Genomic DNA, 22,909 nt, shown 5'->3' with positions numbered 1-22,909 from the left:
GGTTCCCTCCCATTGGGTGCTGTATCAGGTGGGGCCAGGCATTGGTTGGACACTCCCTCAATTCCTGCTTTATTTTTTAGCCCTGTACATTATGTAGGCAGGATAATTTTGGGTTGAAGTTTCTGTAGGTGGGTTGGTGTCCTGTCTAGTTTGAGGGTGGCCACTTCAGTCTTCATGGCTTCTGCTAAGAGGATTCTCAGTTGGACGAGATATACTTCTAATGATAGAAAAGTCTGTATCTTTCTTGTCGATGTATCATGTTTTAATATTTTTATAATCTTTTAAGATTATTTTACTAGAAAATTGGGTAAAAATTTCTGCTTTTCTCCCACATTGTGTGAAGGTATAATTAGTTCAAAATAATAAAGATCCAATAACATTTAATCAATACCATTTACTGTCATTATTTCTATTTCCTGTATATTATGTTCAAGGTCACTAAAATATATATGAAATTTTAAATGATTCAGTGAATCCAGGTGGTAAGTGGCAAGGATCATTTTCATGATATACTAAGAGATAAAATGAAATTAAAATTTGATCTGAAGCAAACCTATGGTGTTATTAGTTCATAATCTAGTCTTTAATAACTTGAAGAGGTAGTTAGGGAGTTTTATGTTCTTTGATGTTACTAGTTCAAGTTTTACATTTTGTTTGTATGAAATTTTTTTTTTACAAATACTGATTTCTGTTATGAATCCTTAGTACTGTAATTGAAGCCTGTAAGGTTTCCTAAATGAAAATCCACAAAGAAGAAAATATGCAGCATTATGAATTATGAATAACGGTTTTCATATCAATCACTGACAAGGGTGTTATTTGGATATTGCCTTTTAGAATATTAAATTCCTGTTTGTTGTGCATTTGTCACCCAAAGGCACATATGAATCACAGTTTCTGTGAATAAGTTAGTTTATGCAAATTCTTTTTAGAGCACATGAGCCATTATATTCCCTAGTCATAAAACTGCCTTCAGGCTTCAGGTCAATTATCTTGCATGGAAAATTTTCTTGTGATTTGCAGAAGGTATCACATTTGTTTCGTCGCCTGAAACCCAAGAAGAAGCGGTTTTATTAAATAACAAAAATGTATTTGCATTATTGAAAGCCAGAAAATTCCTCAGTGTTAGAATTTGAAAAGGATGAAATCTGTTTTTTATTTCTTACCTTACTGTAGACTTTTTTTTTGTAGAGTTTGATTATAATCATGCAGTGATGTGGTCCCTTGTTGCCATTGCCGGGTTCAGGGGATCATAGACATTACACAACAAGTAAAAAACAAATCTCAGGCTGAATCCCATATTTCAGAGGCAGGGAAGTTGTAGGCGCTGCTTTATGTAACCTGCCGTAATCTTAAGATTAGGTGGAATATGGAAAAATGGGCGCTAAACTAGATTGGAAGACAACAGATTTTAAATTATTAATGGGAGGCATTCCAAACTTTTTCTCATATTTTATGCCATTAAAATAGCTATTGTAAAAGAATCTTGTTGCTTGTAATTACATTATCAATTTAAATTTAATTACACTTGTAACGATTACCTAGAATCCATAAAAGCGTACTAAATACTGATGAGCTTTTGTGGGACACTTAGGGGGAAATCTAATAAAAAAACACATATTTTTAAGAAGCTCTTTCACTCCTTGTAATCTTCATCAGAACAGTCCTTGAGGGAGATTCTGGAAACTACCGACTGTTAAACAATGGGAGAGTATTTTAACTGTCAGCGTTAGGAAAGCAATGGCCATGCATTCTAAGGAGATGTAGCTCAAGATAATTTTGTTAACATAGACTGATAACTAGAATTCCCCAGCACAGACCATTTATTTAAATGATGTCTACAAAGACTAGAGTAAAACTGAGCATTATGCTTTAAAAAGTGCAAAATAAAATGCTTCACACCAGAGTCTTGTTCTTTCTTGGATTTGCAAATCTGTAGAGAAGAGGATGTAAGAGGTTCTAAGGACCTGAGTAGTATGAGCTGTGCTTTGTGCTTTAACGCTAATGCACGCCTCTATATGAACTTAAGGAGTAAAGAGTAATCAGTACTATTAGTTCTTACTTTTAAATTAAGCACAGTTCTGTCACATAAGTTAATTAATACAATTTTTCATTATTTTACATGTTGCCCTTGAAAATTACTTGAATGCAAATTGCCTGTGTGTTTCCATAGCACACAGAATAAACACTACTTCATAGGAAATTATTTGTGTTGTTTGCCAAATAAAAATGTTAAGAGGGAAAAACAATTAAATTGCATACCTTATGTTAATAATCTATTCAGATAATATTTTCGCTTAAAGTTTGGCACATAATAGCAGACTAGGTTTATATAATGGTTTTCAAATCAGAAGTAATGGCAAAATTGAATATCAAAGAAAACACTACATGTGTACTTTTACTATGCAGTATAACAATTCACAAGCCTTGCCTCAGATATTTTGCTAACTGGTTAAGGAAATGCAACACCTACTTTTAAAATATCAGGTCAGTGTGCAGGTTGTGAAACGTGAGTCTCGGGTTTAGGAATAGTGGCCTAAGAGACTGTGGAGAGTTAGGGAGGGTGAGATAGAAATACCCAGTCATCACACACCATCTAAATGTGCTGCATATTCACTAAGCCAATGCTTTTTGGATATTATCATGTGCAGTTCAGCTCTGTACCAAAGAATGTACAGAAACACATTTACATAAAATTCATGATTTAAAATCTTGGCTCTTGTTCATGTAACATCAGAAAACTACGGTAGTGGCATTAAAGTTGTGATATGAAAAGGAGTCAGTTAACAGAGAAACAAAAGTAAATGCTCATACAGTTCAGGACTTGACATAGGGATTTTTCCTGAGGATGGGGCCTCTACATCAAGACTATTAAACATAGGAGGAAACAATCTGATGGAGAGACAGTGCAGGGTGGTCTCGGCAGAACTGAGTTTGTAAACAAAGGCCAGACAATAAGTATAGTAATTGTTTAAGAAGTTCAGATCAGCCTAGATACATCATGTCACTTAATTTTGATAAGTGTAGTACAGTTATGTGGGAAACAGAACATAAAATTATATAGATAAAGAGAGACAGTGTATAATGAAACTTATATTAAAATATGATATATGATCCATAATAAATATGAAGCAATAAATATTTCCTACTTATGGTTTTAAAATGTAAATAAAACTATTTGGTATATAGCTAAATTGGTGAAATCAATATGAGGCATATGGAACAGAAATTAGAATACTGAATTATAGAAAATGCACATTAGTACAGTGATCTTTATTATTAGGAGTTCAGAATTACAAGCAAGGCAAAGTAAAACTAGCATGTAATTAATTTAATCCTCCACAGAATCGCAAACTTTGAAAATAAATATAAATAATATATTGAATATTGCAAAGTAATATAGTATAGACTTCTGTAAAAACTTTGAGAAAGTATCATAAACAATGACAATAAATGTAACATAACTAAATATTAATACTAGTATTATAAAACACAGATGAACCCTATAAGATTTTTCTAGTTCTCTTTTATCGGGGTCAAGATGTTAGGCCTTATGTGGAGTTTCTTATACATCTGAAATTGGATATTTGCAATGGTGATAGATATAGATCTAATTTCATTCTTCTAGGTGGAATGAAGACAAAGAGGAAGACAAATTTGCCTTCTTTGTCACACAGAGAAATCAGGTGCCTATAGCTGTGTAGAAGTGTGTCTGGGTACTCAGTTCTAGGCCATTGATCAACGTGTCTATATTTGTGTTAATATCATGTTTTTAAACTATAGTTCTATCGTCAACTCTTAGAGAGTAATGCCTCCATATGTTCTTTTTGCTATGTTGTTTTAGCTATCCTAAGTAATGAACATAAGATTGTAACTCAGTATTTGTGGATAATTGTGTTGGAATGCTCACGAGCATTGCAATTAATCCATACATTACTTTTGCTGAGATGACTATGTCCACAATATCAGTCATCTTTATTCGTTGGCATGGTAGATCTTTTATTTTTTTGCTGTCATCTTCAATGTCTTTAATTGTTATTATAAAGTTAAATTATTATAATTATTATATTATAAAACAAAATTTTGATTTTAAACTTTCTCTTGTTGGTTGAAACTCTGTTTTGAGGCTAGAGTAAAAGTGAATGTTTCCTCAATTTCTCTCTCAGTAAGCATGTCATTTTCAGGTTTGCTAAATTCGTCTTCTATTGAAAGTCTTTTTAGTAGTAGGAATATCCTCATGTAGTTTTTAGAGTCTTCTATTTAAAAGTCTTATTATTTGTAAGTAAAGAAGGCTTCAAAAATATTGAGAATACCATACACTGTTCCTAAACAGCAATTTAGGTGTATTAAATAAAATGATTGATCAGATCTCTGACTATAGATACACATACAGAGAAAGAATGACATTACATTGCAATTACGGAACAACATAACATGTGCTATGTGTAAAATAAATCCGACTAGTTATTTACAACATAATGTATTTCTTTTAAATAATTTATTTATTTTTATTTTATGTGCATTGGGTTGTGTTATTTGTTTGTTTGTTTTGTTTTTGTTGTTTGTCTTGCCTGCCTGTGTATCTGTGTGAGAGTGTCAGATCTTGGAGTTAGAGGCAGTTGTGAGCTGCCATGTGGGTGATTGGAATTGAAGCCCAGTCCTCAGGAAGAGCAGTCAGAGCTTTTAACCACTGAGCCATTTCTAGCCCAAAGAATCATATTTCATAATCCATTTTTCTCCTCTAAAAATCACTGAAGGCAAAATAATTTAGATCTGTGGTTTCCTAAAGCAGACAACTTTAAGTTTTATGAAATATTAGATCTATTTAAAAATGATATATCCACAAATGTTTTCTAATAGTACATTGAATCTCATAACTTTAGCTTTTGTTTACATCCATGAGCACTTGTTCCTTAAACAAGTCACAATTATATATCTTTTAAGAGAAACAGTTGATGAACTTATTTTTTTCAAATTACTTTATGTAGTTTCAATTAAGTTGCCACAGCAGTTTAACTATCTAACTGTATTATCTGAAAAAAATTTCTTAAAAGAATCTTTGAAAATGTTACTCATTTCTCATTGTAAATGACTTTACTGTTAGGATTCAGGAGCCATTCCTTAATTTTAACAAATTGCAATTTTGTGGTGCTTTAAAGTTAGGCTATGCTAAAGGCCAATATATATACATTTATATTCAATTTCTAGATCATATAGTACTGTAGTAATTACAGTGACTAGATCATAATGCATAATGTAAGTGGTGTTGTATTTCCTCAAAAAGTTTAGTAAAAAACATGTATTTGTTACATGGAAGAACAATAAACCTTTTCCTTAAAGTTATGGAATATTGTTATGTTTCTGTATTATTTCTGGTAGTTATGAAAGTCATAAAATAAAATTATCAAAAACACTAATCTGGTCAGTCTTAGTATTATTTCAAATTTTATACATTAGCAGCGTGTGTATAACCTCCCTCCTCCCACTCCTCCCTTCCCTCCTCCCACTCCTCCCTTCCCTCCTCCCACTCCTCCCTTCCCTCCTCCCACTCCTCCCTTCCCTCCTCCCACTTCTCCCTTCCCTCCTCCCACTCCTCCCTTCCCTCCTCCCACTCCTCCCTTCCCTCCTCCCACTCCTCCCTTCCCTCCTCCCACTCCTCCCTCCCTCCTCCCACTCCTCCCTTCCCTCCTCCCACTCCTCCCTCCCACTCCTCCCACTCCTCCCTTCCTTCATCCCAGTTTCATGAACTCTAATTATTTTCACTTGTCTGTCTGCCTGCCTATCTGTATATCTGTCCATCATCTATCTATCACCTATCTCTCTATCAACTATCTATTTATCATATACTTATCTATCTAGCTGTCATTATTCTATATATTATTTATCTACTTACCCTCTATCAATCCATCTCTACAAACAAATGTGTATTTAACCTTCTGAGTCCATTTAGTTTTTTTGGCACATACTAGTGACCTAGGCTAAACAGTTTAAATGGATAACAGGTAGAGGGCTTGTCCATGGAAGAAGCTGATTTTCTCTCAGAGTACACCTGTGGCTCCTCAAATTTCTCAATGTTGGCATCTCAGTAGGTATAATCATGCAGGTCTTATCCAGGTAACCATATTATACAGAATTCATGAGGGCATGTTATCTGTCATGTTTGAGGGACACAAACAGCAGGTGTCCTGGCTCTCTTCCTTAAAGCATCTTTATGGCTTCATTTCTGTGATTTTCCTTGCACCTTGTATGTAGCAATTATACTGCAGATAGATCAATTTTGGCTGGGTGCTCACTATAAGGTATTGTCTGCACCTACAACAGTTGTGGGTCTCTGTGATGGTCTGTATCTGTTGCGATAAGAAGCTTACTTGATGAAGGATGAGAGCTACACTTACCTATGGATATATGGTTAAGAATTGAGAACATAGCTAAACATGGTTTTACAAAAAAGACAATATGTTCTCCTTGACTTCCCAGACTACAGGAGTTGGTTAGTTATGTAGTGCCAAGAATGAATGTGTTCCTGTTCAGCAACCCTTATGCCCTATTATACAGCTTTTGGTTACCTTCAAGAGAAAAATGTCTTAGTTACCCCATTGTGGATCTCATGCTGGTCCTGTCACTGTGTGGCTTGTAGGCTTTGGTTTTAAAGCTAGGGACAAACACTGAATATTCCTTTCCCTTGACAGGTTCCATATTACCTTCTAATATTGTGAGAACTATGTTTTAGAGAGGCTCAATCATCTCCAGTTTGATCCCTCAACGTCCTGTGTCAGCTTCACATCTTTAGTGATAGGACACTACTTTCAAATTTCAGGAGACAACCAAGGGCAACAGCAATACTTACATTGGATTGAAAACTTCTTAGATTTCTCTGATCAATGACTTGAGAAGTTTTCTATGTATGGCCCTAGCTGTTTTGTTTGTTTGTTTGTTTAGACATGTATGAGTTAGTGGGAGAGCAGTATCACATTAAGTGTTACAATTTCATTTAAACTATATATCTATATATCTATATCTATATGTATGTACTTTCAGATAAATATAACATGTGATTTTCTACTGTCATTTTCAAATCCCCTTAGTGTTATTTTCCCCTACCATTCTCTTTCTTCCTCTCCTTCCTCTGTATTTCCCTCCTACATAATGCTCACCATTTTTCTCCTTTCCTTTTGTTTTTGTAAAAAGACATTCTACACTACGCTACACATATGCACACACACACACACACACACACACACACATGCAGCCATGCACACACACACACACACACACACACACACACGCACACACATGCATGCATACACACACATACATAAACAACCACATGGTATTTTTAAAACCAATCTATGATGTATCTCTCTCTTTCTCTTGCTTTATTTGAGAGTGCATGTGCAGCTGGTGTGTGGAGGTCAGCAGACAGACTGTAAGAGTTCTCCCCTTCATTAATGTAACTTGGGACATCAGCATTGAATGCAAGCGTCCTTACACAATGAGCCATCTCAGCAGCCCGAGTGTCTATTTTAATGTGTTGAGAAACTCATGGAAATTCCAGGAAATACCAAAGGGTATAATTTTTTCTTGGATAGCAAAATAAAAAATATCACCCAAGCAAAATTTTGATCATGATTTCTCGGCCAAGATATTGTCTCTTGCTCAGCAAAAATATGGTGTAGATAATGGACACTCAGTGGAGTCTTACCATCTCTGTCACTTGTGTCCTGGACGTGACTTCAAACTGTCCAAAAGTTTTGCAAAATCAATTTAATTAACTGTTCCTACAGAAATAATTTCATATTTGAACTTTCTTGTGTTTAACTTTTATTCCTTTATTTTGTTATTATTATCATTTTTAATGGGATAGTGAGTCAAAGAAGTCTCTCCCATCACATTTATTGGGGACTAACTCCTTATTTCACCAGCACCTTGAATTCTGACATATATGAGATCTATACAAAAGAGAATTTTCAAATCACTAAGCAACTAGATAAAGAAAGTAAATGAACCAACAGTAAATAAGTCAGTGGAAAAGACAAAGTTCTTATTGGAATATCGCCAAGTGGTTTGAAGGCACATCATTATCAGACAGTGACTTACTGGCTTTTTCTATGAGCTCTGATCTCTGAGACATGCAAACTGCACAGCAAGTTAAGGAAATCATGGGAAAACTGCTTGGTGGTGCTTTGCCAGGGTTTAAAGTTTCACATTTTAGAGGATAAATACACGAACATATTGATTGAGTCATTAGGTATCTACGCTACAAGCTAATAAGCACCTTCCATGAACTCGTTCAAAGTGACATTTCAAAATGTCACTGAGGTCATTTGTCTAACTTCAAATTATATTTTTATATTTTTCACACAAACCTATCCATGTACCTGTTAGGAATATTAATGTAAGCTCTATCTGATTCATAAAGGTACAATTCCGCCCCTAGTCACCTATGTTGCTGTTCTGTTTTATTCTAGATAATTAATTTAAATGCTTGAGCAAGGTCCAGTCTAACATGAATTATATAATACTGCATTTAAGCTCAATATTTAATAATTTAATAATTTGAAATATAAAAAACTATGTAGTCAAAATATATTGATTTTGTATCTACATAATGTTGTATTACCTTACTATTTGTTTTCAGTAATTAACTATTCTTTCTACTAAACACTGATACTACAGAAGTTCATAAAAATTCCCATATGTAAGATTTGAACTAGTTATCTTTGTATGTGCATTTGTGGTTTGCTTTTGTATTCACGTATGTGAACATCAGTTCTGGAAGTTTTCAGGGATGGGAGTGTTTTAAAAGAACTACTTAAAAATACAGAAATGAAATAGCAATTCATATCCATCAAATGTGATTTTCAAAATATATATGTGTGTGTGTGTGTATGTGTGTATTACCATTAATTTCCCTTATGATCACATTCAACATTTTCACACTTTAACAAGTTGTTCTTGCAGCTTCTGCTAAGAATAATTAGAATTCATTTTTGTCATTCTTTAGTTCTGGTGTGATTTTTGTGTTGTACATTAGCAAATAGAGTGAAGAAAATGTGATAATGTTACAGTCTGAACTTAGGTCTCAAATGGACTTTAACAATCCTGGTGAAAATAGAAAATATTCTACTCATATGGCTAGTGTCCTTCTGACATGGTGGAGAATAACAGACTACATGGCGTGTGCCTAGGAAGCTCCCATGAGGCATCAAACCCTGGGAACATTGTTGTCATGATTAAACACTCAATGAGTACCAAGACCTGAGTAACCCTAACTCCTCTCAACAGTTTACATGCTATAAAATAATGAGATAAACATGTGAGTACTGCATTTAAGAAACAAATATTCAAGATAATACCTACCCAATTGGAAACTCCTTAAGGATGTTAGCTCATACCCCAACCCTAAACAGTCCAAGCCAGGCATTTCCTGTCAGTAATCCATAGAGCATCTGCAGAAAACTAAACTGAGAATTGGAGGCTTAATGTGCTACAGAAGCAAACACTGCCCTACACTTAGCCACAAGTAAACATTTCACACTATCACCAAATATTCAATGGTGTAAATTACACAGTGGAGTTCATGGACCTTTCCCCTCAAAGACAGCAGAAATGGTTTTAGGATGAAGCTGCCTAACATCTGAAGGATTCACTGTGCGTCCAGGAATTATAAATGAAGGCTTCAAAGAAGAGACTAATCTTATGCCTTATGGAATGAAAAATATGGACTTTACAGTGGAAGATAAGATTGCTCAGCTTTTACTGTTTCCATATGGTTTCCTAAGACAAAGCAGCTCCAATGGAAAGAACAAAAGAAGTTGGAAGTACTGAAAGATGGGTTTTTGGGCAAACTTTTATCAGTGATCAGAGACCAAAATTAAAATTAAATGGTTTTTAAATTATTGGCTGGGTGGCCACAGCAGTTTATGTAACTGTAATCTCATGAGAATCTTGAAATCCACATTGGCCCCTTCAGAAAGTATCTGCTTGTAGTTATTGGGACAGTATTCCAGGTAAAACAAAATGCAAGGCAAATTAAATGTGTAGGTTCAGAAGGTCAAATAGGAAAATTAAAGTGTTATTTGTCAGATACGGTCATAAACTTATGGGGAAGATATCTACTACAGCAATTGGAATCTCAGACTAATAATCTTTCAATCTTAGACAATGGATACCTGTTTTAACTGACATTGTGAATTGACATTTTATGTAATATGACTTCTGTGTTTAAATGTGATTGTCCAATTTAAAAGATAAGAAATGTTAGCTCTTGATAAGTGTCGATTCATAAAAACTTAATTGTATCTTGATAAACAGAAAAGGGGAATAAAATTAGCTAAAAGAAACTAGATTGTAGAAAAAAACTGCTGAGTTAGATTAACCTGTACACTTTAAAGATATTTTAACATCGGAATGAAAGACAGGGAATGTGTAGTGCTGGGGAAGAGATTTTCCCATCATTTCCACAGGTGATGGAAAACTGTGGGTTCTACCAAAATAGGTAAAGTTCCAACCCAAGTAAGAGAAGTTTCTACATAAAAGGAAAGAGAGATCCAGAAAAACAGCAACATAAAGCTCTCACCCTGCATGGGGACAGCTCAACAGACTAGAAGAAAAAGAACAGATCTTTGTCAGACAGGCAGGTTGAAAAACCTTGATGCTAAATGGACAATTACTGCTCGACAGATCATCAGCACTACAGTTAGGAAGGGTTATCACATCAATAGGTCTTCACAAGGGCATTTGGATTGTTAAAGTTATGAGATTGATAAATGATTCTGTTGCACTAGCTAATCTGTGTATGATTTTTAGCTTGCACAAAAATGGGAAACGACCTAGAAAAATTTTAACCCAACAACATGGCTACTTTGACAAGGGATCACATCCAAAGACCTTTTAGGTCTGTGTGATCCATCTGGAATGACAATCTGACTGGAATACAGGCATGCACCTTTAGTCACAGACAGTGAAGGTAAGGTTAGTTTGTAGAAGGAAGCAGCCATGTTTAAAAGTAAGTCTAATTGAGGGGCAGACAAAGTAATGAATCAGAAAATGGTTTAACATAGTGAGTCAGAGATAGGAGAATTCCAACTCTCATGAGCACAGAAAGGAAAGAGAAGCTACTTAAAGACCAGTATGGTTGACTTGAGAGGCTAGCGTAAGGTACAGAAGAGAGAGACAGAGACAGACAGACAGAGGGGGGGGGGAGGAGGGAGGACAAGACAGTAGCATACAGTAGAGAAGGCAGTGCAATTGAGTTGAGCTCAGTACAGTAACGTAGAGGCAGTCCAGGGCAGTCCAGGGCAGTCCAGGGCAGTCCAGGCCAGTCCAAGCCAGTCCAGGGCAGTCCAGGCCAGTCCAGGGCAGTCCAGGGCAGTCCAGGCCAGTCCAGGGCAGTCCAGGGCAGTCCAGGCCAGTCCAGGCCAGTCTAGGCCAGTCCAGGCCAGTCCAGGCCAGTCCAGGCCAGTCCAGGGCAGTCCAGGCCAGTCCAGGCCAGTCCAGGCCAGTCCAGGGCAGTTCAGTTGAATACAGTTGAGTTTGTGTAGTTCGGTGCAGTTCACTTCATGGCATTGAGAGGCAGAGCATTTTAGACAAAGCTGAGAGAAGACAGTTTGAATCAGTCAGCTTGGAAAGAAGTGTTGAGCCCGAACAGTTGAGTTGAACCATACAGCAGATTTCAGAGAGAACTATAAAAGGAACAGCTACTCAACAGTAAGCCCCTGATATGACAATAAAATCAGGTGAATACAATATACTTTTACATTGACGTATAATGCATAGAGGTAATTGTAGAAAAGACCAACAGCTGTCTATCTTTCCCAGAATCTCCACGAATACTCTTTCAGTGCACGAATTCAGTATTAAATAATATCTTACTACTTTTTGCAGAAAGGCTTCCAAGCCTCCATTTCAATTATAGGCAAAACATTTTATTAAGCTTTCATCAATATAGAAAAAAATCTAGTTTTAAAGAAGAGCTCAGGGGGAACAAACACAGAAACCAATAACTGGATAATGTGTAGAGAGTGAAAGAATTTGGAGTACTCAGTTCTATGTTTAATGTCTCCATCAGGTTTCTGCCCTCAGGACCCAGGAACATCTGTAGGTGATGAGGCAGATAGCATATCAGAGCCAGAGGGGATGGAAGACACGAAGCAAACCAAGCCTTCTAAGTGCAGACCATTGACACACTTATACATTCACTAATGGATGAGCAGAAGACCTGCAGGGTTTAATCTGGATGGAGTCCCAGTACTAAGCAGGGAAGTGGGTACAATCTCCTGCCCCTTACCCAGAAGCTATTTCTAATTGATAACTGGTCACAAAGAAGAAGTAGTTTTCTCCTATGGCATCTTTTATAGGTATATATACACACCACACTTAAGGACATGCCCAGTGCCCTATAGGAAATGAGTAAATAAATCAAACTTAATGGTAATTTTTGAGTATCTTTGTCTCATGCTATTTTGTGTAGGCTTTTCCCCCATTTTTCCCTTACAGATCATATATATTTTTTCTAGTTTTGTGTTTTTATCAAATTTCTATGTGTGTACACATCTATATGTGTTTCTTGTGTCTTTTATTTGGCTCTTTTTCTTCTGTTTAGTTTGTTCTCTCTCAATTTTATTTTATTATATTATTAATTTTGTTTAGATATGTGTTTGTTTTCTAATCAGAGAGAGAAAGAAAAGCGTGAAGTTGGGGGAGAGTGGGGTGGTTAGGACTTGAGCAGGGGTGGATGGGATGATAAATTCTAGTCAGAATATACTATATAAATGTGTATTTTCAATAAAAGTAAATAAATACAAAATAAAGAATACTTTAATCCAAGTCTCTGATGCTTTATTTCTCAAGTTTTACTTAGAGACTTAGAATTCCAGTAGCTGTCTGAATATATATATATATATATATATATATATATATATATATATATATATCCCTTATGTTCAAACTTATGTATTTTTAAAAAAGAGGAAAAAAGTAAACTATTGTATTTTTTTATTTTATACAAAAACCACCATGATTATCCAACAGTATAAATTTAAGTTTTTTTAAGTTAGAAGTAAGTCATAGTGTAATTATATCACTATATTATCTCTCCAAACCTAATAAATATTTTAATAAAATAAGTGCTTATTTTTAGAAATAGCATTTATAAGTTAATCTTTCAGCAAAAATTATAGCAAAGATCTCTTAATGGCGATTTTCTGAATCTCTTCTCTCTGTGTGACAGTTACCTTATGCCCGGACACTGATGCCCAATTACTGGGAATTGGGATGTTATTTTTTCCATGTCTTCTCCATCACGAATGCTAAAATTTGTGATTCTTTGTCGGCTGTCATATTCTTTTCATAGATGAGACAAGTTTGCAACTGGGATTACTGTGTGTTCTTTTGAGCTTTGCTGTCCTTTCCTCCAGTGTCCTCCTCAGCAGCTATGCATGGTCTGTAAATGACCTGAATACTGTGCCTGCTGGAGCATATTTTCTCACTTTGGTCCCTCTCCAAAGTTTTGATTTTTTTTCATAATATGATTCTGTCTGTTGCCTACTGGAATTTGTATAATTTTCCATGTCCTCCCTACTATCACATTTCAGAAGGTACTAAAAACAATAAGTGATAGAAATACACTGATAATGAATATAAATATGACTAAATCATATTTTCACAAGGGATACCTAAGAGAAAATTTAGGATGAGCTATATATCCTTCTGGCAGTTAACTCAATGATGAATTATTATAAAATTTCTACAAATTAATTAATGAGTATAACGCAATTACAATCAAAATCTCAGTGATACAATTTTTAGCACTATTATCAAAGCTTCATAACACCTAAAAATGTCTTAAAATAACTGTAACGCTTTCACAAATATACAATATGAAGAATGATGTGTAAAAGAATTTTAAAACAAAAAGTAAATATGTCATATGTGCTTTGATTCTTTTGTACATATTTGACTAATAAGTACCAATATATCTCAGGCAATGTCTTATTCCTGGTGATTTAGTGCAATGGTTTGTATATAGATTGAGGAGAATTGAAAATATATATGTCAACGACCTGTTTCTCAAATGCCTCAGAGACAGGTGCAAGCTCTTTAGGAGATTTGACCTGGTAGGTAAACTGAGGTCAATAGAGGGCTTTGCCTTTGAGAAGGGATTAAAGTAGTTCTCATGAAACCCTGAAACCACCAAGTTCACACCAGGGGCTTGTTAGTCAATTATAAGGTAGCCTCCTCCTTCTCTCTTACCTTCATTTGCAGGTGGTAGGAACATTTGCTGCCAGATACACTTGTAGCTGAAAAGAGTCTTAGCAAGTTAAGCCCATATGTACACTCTGCCTTTCTGACCTCTAGAGTGACAAACTTTCAAAACTTCTTCATAGATACTGTTTCCCTTATCATATTTAGTAAGAAACTTTTCTTAGAATTCAGTTATTTCTCAGTGGAAATTCCTTTGCTTTAACCCAATTTATCGCCCAGGAAAGCATCTTCCATTTCAGTTTCCCTTCCCATAAAGAAAACTGAGAGTGAAACAGCTCTCACATTCTTCAGTTATGTTTCTGTCTTCAGTGTATTATATGTGACTCCTTTCATCGGCATGCAAGATTTTGTATTCTCTGCTTAAATTCCTAGTTTTGATATGTTTTCTAATACTTTTCAACAAATTCTCATTTGCATTTTCATTCTACTGGCAGAAAAAAAACACAAAACTTTAAAAGTATCAAGCTAGCGATTTCCACCTTCTCGGACAGGATCATTCATTAAATAATTCTTCTGCGTGGCCAGACTCACTGCCTTCTGCGATGTCCATCTGACTGAAATTTAACGTCGTATATAAAACCTCTGTGTTACCTTTCTGTAGTTCACACTAGCTCAACAACACCTACTGATCCCGCCTGATTTCTTTATTGAATAGTTTAAATCTTGCGTCTACCAAATTGCTCTATGCGGGGTAAAAGATAAATATTTCAGATTTCAGGGTCTCTTTCACAACCACTGCACTCCATTGTTGTGCTAGGAAAACTCTTAAGTCAAAAAGTTAACTTCACATAGCTGAATAAATTAATATTAGGAGCTTCACTTATTTTCTAAGATTTTGCTTTTACTTGTAATTACATGAAGATATGTATGTCTATGTATGGACGTGTGCATGTAAGCACTGTGGAGACAATCATATCCCTGGAGGTAGACGTCAAGGTAGTTGAGAAAAGCTCATTGGGTAGACTAGAACAAACGCAGGACCTGTGTAAGAGCACAGTGCACTCTTAATCACCGAGCCATCTCTTTTGTACCAGAAGGCTTACTTCTTACAATGAAAGCAAAAGTGGGATATATGCAGCAAGCAGTGGATGGCGGACAATTTTCAAAGGAAATAACTCTATCTTGAGGTTGAAGTGATTAACAATTTTAACTGCTATAATGTTTTCATTATTGATTTCTAAAAATAGTTCTACCAACTTAACTTCTCAGTTCCACATCTTACTGTCAATACTCATGACTTCCCCTGATCTTACTTCCTCGTGAGGCATTCCACTGTTAAAATTTTGATGTCTCATGATGTTGCCTTTGCTGAGTAGTTATCCCTGCCCTGTAAGTCAGTGTTCAGGTATGCCCAGGAAGAATCTCCTGCTTAAATTCCCACATAGATGACAGCAAGTACTAAGCAGGGATACAGTCTAACGTGCATCTGGAAGTCTTTATAAACTCATATTGCTGGAAGAGTCAATGTTGTTAAAGCCTTAAATGTGATGTCTGCTTTCTTTTCACACCAGCAAGAGGAACTCTCACTTACTTTAGAGAAGTTTCTAGTTTCTCTTTCAAACTGCTGGCCTGATTAAGTGAGCCCAACACTAAGTAACCTTTCTATATAAAAGTAAACATGTTAAGACACTTAATTTCACTTCTGCACATAAAATAAACATAAAACAAATATCACCTTTTATTCAGTGGTCCTTCCCACACTGTGGTAACAGAACTGTCAGTGGCATCTCTGAGGAGATGGCTTAGCCGTTCACTTGCTCTTGCTTGGCATCCCAGTTCTGTATCCATCATCCCAGGGTATAGACATCCATCTTTAACTCCAGTTCCAGTGGATTCAATTATTTTTGACATCATTAGGCAGAAGGCACACGTGTTGTACATCTACTGCTGACAAAACAGAAAAATAAATCTTGGTAAAATAAAATCTATAGATAACTTGTAATATCAATTAATTAAAGTATGTCTTTATTGAAATCTGGCTGCTGACTATGATGATGCAAATTACCTTCAGTGACAAATTTAATCTTTAGAAGAAGAAAAATATTTATAAGACTTAAGCTATTTCATTTGTACACTTAGTTTAAGACAGCATCATGTTGTCAAAAGTTGGTTTATTGACAAAAATCTAATTGCAATATAAGAAAGTGGCTATATACATATATACATACATATGGCTAATTAATTCTTACAAAATGTCAAGAAAAGCAATGTAAAATGAAGAATGTTTTCACAACTGTTGTGTGAGAAATTGAAAAAACTGAGCATTAACAACCATCTGGTCTCTATACACATATATTAGTTCACAAAGGCCACAAACAAATTTTTTTCTGAACATATGAGCAATTCATGGTCATAGCACTTTTAATGAAATTATCAGTTTTTCATACAGAAATACATTACCTATGTGATAAAAGTGCAAACTCATAAATATTAACTTTTGAATGGAGTAATAGCTTATAATTTCTCTTCTTTCCTTTTCTTTCCTTTTTCTTTTTTAAAAATTTATTTTCTTTCTTTTTTAACGTATACATTTATATTATTACACATGAGTAAAATAAGCTACATATAGCAGGAAGAACTATGAGACAATCAGGAGTTACCACAAACAAATTTAAGATAAAATGTAGCATAAATAGAAGAAAATATACTTATTATCTGATTAAAATACAATTCAATAGAAAGAAAACAGAAAATAATGAAATTGATGAATAAAAAAGTACAAACCACTGTTCATATTATTAAAAAAAAAAGCATGCTCCACAAAACATACTGTTTAGGCTATGATAGAAACTTACAAAGGGATATCATTTCTACCATGACAATCTAAAACAGGACTCATAATTACACATTTTGTAGAATATACACTTTTAAATGATAAATAATTCAGTGAGTTCCATAGAAAAATTTTTTCCTCCTTTATTAATTTATTCTTGTTACATCTCAATGGTTATCCCATCCCTTGTATCCTCCCATTCTTCCCTCCCTCTCACTTTCCCCTTATTCCCCTCCCCTATGACTGTTCCTGAGGGGGATTACCTCCCCCTCTATATGATCATAGGGTATCAAGTCTCTTCTTGGTAACCTGCTGTCCTTCCTCTGATTGCCACCAGGTCTCCCCGTCCAGGGGACATGGTCAAAGGTGAGGCACCAGAGTACGTGAGAAAGTAATATCCCACTCTCCACTCTACTGTGGAGAGTGTTCTGTCCATTGGCTAGATCTGGGTAGGGGCTTAAGGTTTACTGCCTGTATTTCCTTGGCTGGTGCCTTAGTTTGAGCGTGACCCCTGGGTCCAAATCTGCCTATCATAATGTTCTACTTGTAGGCTTCTAGGACCCTCTTCATTGCTGGTGGGAATGCAAACTAGTACAACCACTTTGGAAATCTATCTGGTGCTATCTCAGAAAAATGGGAATAGGGCTTCCTCAAGACCCAGCTATTCCATTCCTTGGAATATACCCAGAAGATGCTCCAGCACACAGCAAGAAAATTTGCTCAACCATGTTCATAGCAGCCTTATTCATTATAGCCAGAACATGGAAACAGCCTAAGTGTCCCTCAATAGAAAAATGGATAAAGAAACTGTGGTACATTTACACTATGAAATACTATTCAGCTATTAAAAACAAGGAATTCCTGAAATTTGTGGATAAATGGATTGAGCTAGAAATGATCATAATGAGTGAGTTAACCCAGAAGCAGAAAGACTCAAATGGTATATATTCACTTATATCTGCATATTAGCCCAAGGGGCATGTCCCACGAAAGCCTTCACTTACCAGGAAACTGAGACAGAGGGGAGGACATTCTAGTGGGACTCCAGATGAGAGAAAATTTTTTAAAAAGCTATTTTTAATGGTCAAGTTCACAAAGCGAATCAATATTATTAACCATGCTAGAATTGCAAAGTGAAAGCAGCAGTGAGACAAAATCTAGGTGACCAGATCACCCGTGATTTAAAATAATGAGAACGGTCTCTCTGGTCCCAAGCAGACCCAATCCCTTAGATTCTTCCCGAATACTGCAGCAGAACACCAGCTGCATCCTCCCTTCCATCCTTTCTGTACCGCCTGTGCATCCCACAGATCATCCCACCCCGACTTCCCTTCCCCATTTTGTCTCTGCATCCCACCCTCCAAAACCAGAAACCATTCTGTAAAGACACCAGGCAAGCAAACAATCGAAACAGGTCACAAAACAAAACAAAACAAAACAAAACAAAAAGCCCATGGAGCAGACAAAGCCAGAAACCAGCACTTAGACCTATAAGCCTCCCAGTGGCAGAAGCCCAGCCTTCACTGTAAGGACAGACTCAATAACAGCCTTGTTATTATGTCTCCACTTGAGCAAATATTCCAGCTATTCTAACATAGCAGAGATTGAATAGTCCACATAACAGAAGCACAGGGTAAAAACAACTTAAAATTAACTACATGAAGATTATAGAGGACCTTAAAAAGAAAACGAATTAATCTCTTAAAGAAATCTAGATAAATGGAAACAAAACTGGAGGAAATAAATAAATAGATTAAAGAAATCAAAGAAAAACACAAACATTTGGAGAAAATAAGCAAATCTTTTTTTTAACAAAGCAAAAATAAATAAAACTGTTTAAGACCTAAATATGGAAATAGATATAGATGCAGTAATGAAAACACAAACTAAAGGAATTCTGGAAAAGGAAAAATTTGGCAATTTGAATTGGCATTACAGAAGCTAGCCTTACCAATAAAATACAAGAGACGGAAGGTAGAACATCAGACATTGGAGATACAATAGAAGATATTGATACATCAGTGAAAATAATCTAAAATTAAAACTTCTTGAGACAAAACATTCGGGAATTCTAGGCACTACAAAAAGACCAAAGTTACAAATAATAGTATTAGAGGAAGGAGAAGAATCCCAGCTCAAAGGCCCAGAAAATATTTTCAAAAATATTTCTAGCCAAATGAAAGAGATACCTATAAAGGTACATGCAGCATACAGAACGACAAGTAGACTAGTCGAGAAAAGAAAGTCTCTCTGCACATAAGAACAAAAGCAGTAAGCACACAAAACAAAAAATGTTAATAGCTGCAAGTAGTATATAAAGGAATTATACCCTGAACCTCGGTGGAAATTCTAAATGCCAGAAAGGCATAGAAAAACATGCTGTAGACACTAAGAGACCATGGATGTTACCCCAAACTACTACATCCAGAAAGACTTTACTTTTTAATTATATTTTATTAATTTATTCATATTACATCTCAGTGGTTATCCCGTCCCTTGTATCCTCCCATTCTTCCCTCCCTCCCATTTTCCCCTTATTCCCCTCCCTCCCCTATGACTGTTCCTGAGGGGGATTACCTCCCCCTGTATATGCTCATAGGGTATCAAGTCTCTTCTTGGTAGCCTGCTATCCCTTCTCTGAGTGTGACCAGGTCTCCCCATCCAGGGGACGTGGTCAAATATGGGACACCAGAGTTCGTGTGAAAGTCAGATCCCACTCTCCACTCAACTGTGACTTTCAATTACCACAGAGAAAATAAAATTTTCCATGATAAAGTCAAATTTAAACAATTCTGAAATGTGGCCCAACAGAAGCACACCTCAATATCAAGGATAGATCCGGGTAAAAGGTTAGAAACAGATATTACAAGCAAATGGATCTAAGAAATAATCTGGAGTAGCTATTTTAATATCTAAACAAATAGACTTCAAACCTAAACTAACCAAAAGAAATGGGGAAGTAGACTTCAAACTTATCAAAGAAAAAATAAATCCAGCATGATGACATTTCAACTCTAAGTTTTTAAGTAGGCTGCAAACACAACAACACCCACGTCTATAAAAGTAACACTGCTACAGCCTAAATCACACATTGATACTAACACAGATGGTGGGTGACTTTAATACCCACCTCTCCTCAGAGGAATGGTCATCCAAATAAAACTATAATGAGAAATACTGGAGCTAACAGACATTATGACAAAATGGACATAAAGAGATATTTATAGAATATTTAACCAATAATAAAAGGCTATAATTTCCTCTGAGCACTTCATTCAACTTCCTCTAAAATGAACCACATACTTGGAAACAAAGCAAGTCTCAACAGGTACAAGAAAATTAAAATAACTGCTTGCTTCTTATCAGAACAGTATAAATTAATGATGGATATCAGCAACAGAAAGCTTACAAACTAGTGGAAAATTACCAACACTCTAGGAAATAATGAGTCAAGAAAAAAGGTAGGACTTTCTATAATTCAATGACAGTGAATACACTACATACACAATCTATGACACACAATGAAAGGAGCCATAAAAGAGAATTTCTAAGCTGTAAGTGCCTACATAAAAATGACACAGTTCTCACAATAGCATATTAACAGCCTCCATAAAAACTCTAGGAAAAAAAGAACTATGTTCACCTAGGAGGAATAGATGGCAAGATATAATAAAACTGAGCGCAGAGATCAATAATATAGAAACAAAGAGAATAATGCAAAAAAAAAAAACCAATGAAACAAAAAGTTGATTCTTAAATCAGCAAGATAGACAAATATTTATCCAACCTAACTAAATGTAGGGAATCAGAAATGAAAAGAGGGACATAATAACAGATGTGAAGGGAACAGACAGAATCATAAAGACATAATTTATAAACATGTACCCCACAAAATTGGAAAATCTAAAATAAGAGGACAATTTTCTTGAAAGATACAACTTACTACAGTTAAATCCATATAAGATAAATAATTTAAATAGACATGTAACACCTAGTGAAGTAGAGGCTGTCATGCAAATCCCCCGGCAAAAAAAATTTAGCCTAAGGCCAGACAATTTTAGTGCAGAATTCAACCAGACTTTCAAGTTAATATCAATACTCCTCAAATAATCCCACAAAATAAAAACAGAAGAGCATTACCCAATTCACTCTATGACAACACAGTTACTATGATTCAAAAATCACAAACAGGAAGAAATAAAATGTCAGGCCAATTTTCCTTATGATCATACATAGAAGAATAATAAAATACTTGTAAGTTGAATCCAAGAAACACATCAGAACTATCATCCACTATGGTCAAGTAGGCGTCATTCTAGAGCATCAGAGATGATTCTTTATGTAAAAATCAAAAACATAATCTACCTCACAATCAAACTGAGAGACAAAAAACATATGATCATCTCATTAGATGTTAATAAAAAGGTCTTTGACAATTCAAACACACCTTTATGATAAAAGTTCTGGAGACATTTGGGTACAAGAGCCACTCATAAACATAATAAAAGTTATTTTACAGCAACCCTAGAGACAACATCATATTACATTGAGTGAAACTTAAAGCAAATCCACTAAAATCAAGAAGAATACAAGTTTGTCCACTCTCTCTGTATCTATCCAATATAGTTCTTGAAGCTTTACTAGAACAATAAGAGAAATGAAGTGAGTTTAATGTGGTGATTGTTATTTCCTGCATCCTGTTTCAGTACAAATTACAAAAATATGCATCCCTGTCAGAACTTATCTATAAATTCATCTTTCCAACCCGTTAGTACCTCAATGAGACAGAAAGGGAGACAGACAGAAAGAGAAGGAGAGGGAGAGAGAGACAGAGGAGTGAGAGAATAAAACACAGAGACTCTTCCGTCTGAGCTTTCATCTGCTTCCATTGCAACAAGGCATCTCAGGGAGGAAGAGAGCAGTAAGTGAGCAAACTACTTAGCTTGAAGAGGTGAACACCTGAGTCTGATCACCAGGACTCATATAAGAAAACTGGAAATTGCAACTTACGGAAGCAGAAGCAGAAGGCTCCCTGAAGCCTCTGCTCACTAGTTAGCCTACTTGGCAGCCTGAGACTGTCTCCAAAGCTTAGGTGAACATGGCCTGAGGAATAATGCCTGACATTGACCTCTAGCCTGAACTCCCCACCCCAAAATGTCATCCAATACAGAGTTAGAATACTACAATATCATTAACTCATGAAATCTGCACATGCTATTTCAGTTATTCCTAACTAATTACAAAGAATTCTGTCATGAACTTTAAGATTGCTGATTTGAGGTATTTGGCTTAAGTAGACTAAAGCTCAAAGCATTCTATTATTAAAATTGTCCAGAGTGAAGGTTTTATGTAGAAACAAAACATACTGTTTTCTGATACCTTTGACATGGTTTGAAAGCTACAGAGATGCGAAGGAGACACCATCTGTCTCCCCTTTTCAGGTGGGAAGTGGCCAGACATATTTAGAAATGTATTTGGCAGCAAATGAAATGCACTATGAAAAGATATTAGAAGAAACTATAATGTCTCTAGCTAGAGTACCAGGGGAGATCTGACAGTATAGTAATGAAAAGAGCAAAAGACTCTGGATCAGAAATTTGAGTGTATGTGTTACTTCTCTCCTACTTACTAGGAAGGAGCCACTAGCAGAGACAATTAAAGCTTGGGCGACTAATATCCCCACAAGGCAAAAATGAATAATGCACTTTGAAATAGAAGCCTCAAGACAGTGTTAAATCTTAATGCAAGTAGAATTTAAATACTGTTTTACCTTATATTATGTTTACTTAATTGAAAATATTTGATTTTTTAAATTATAAACAAAAGTAATTTTGAGTTACAGCACTGAAAAGCAGCTGCTACTGTAAGGCA

The sequence above is a fragment of the Acomys minous genome (assembly GCF_964271855.1).
Source record: "Acomys minous genome assembly, chromosome: 10".
NCBI classification, from domain to species: domain Eukaryota; kingdom Metazoa; phylum Chordata; class Mammalia; order Rodentia; family Muridae; genus Acomys; species Acomys minous.
This window is presented reverse-complemented; position numbering follows the sequence as displayed.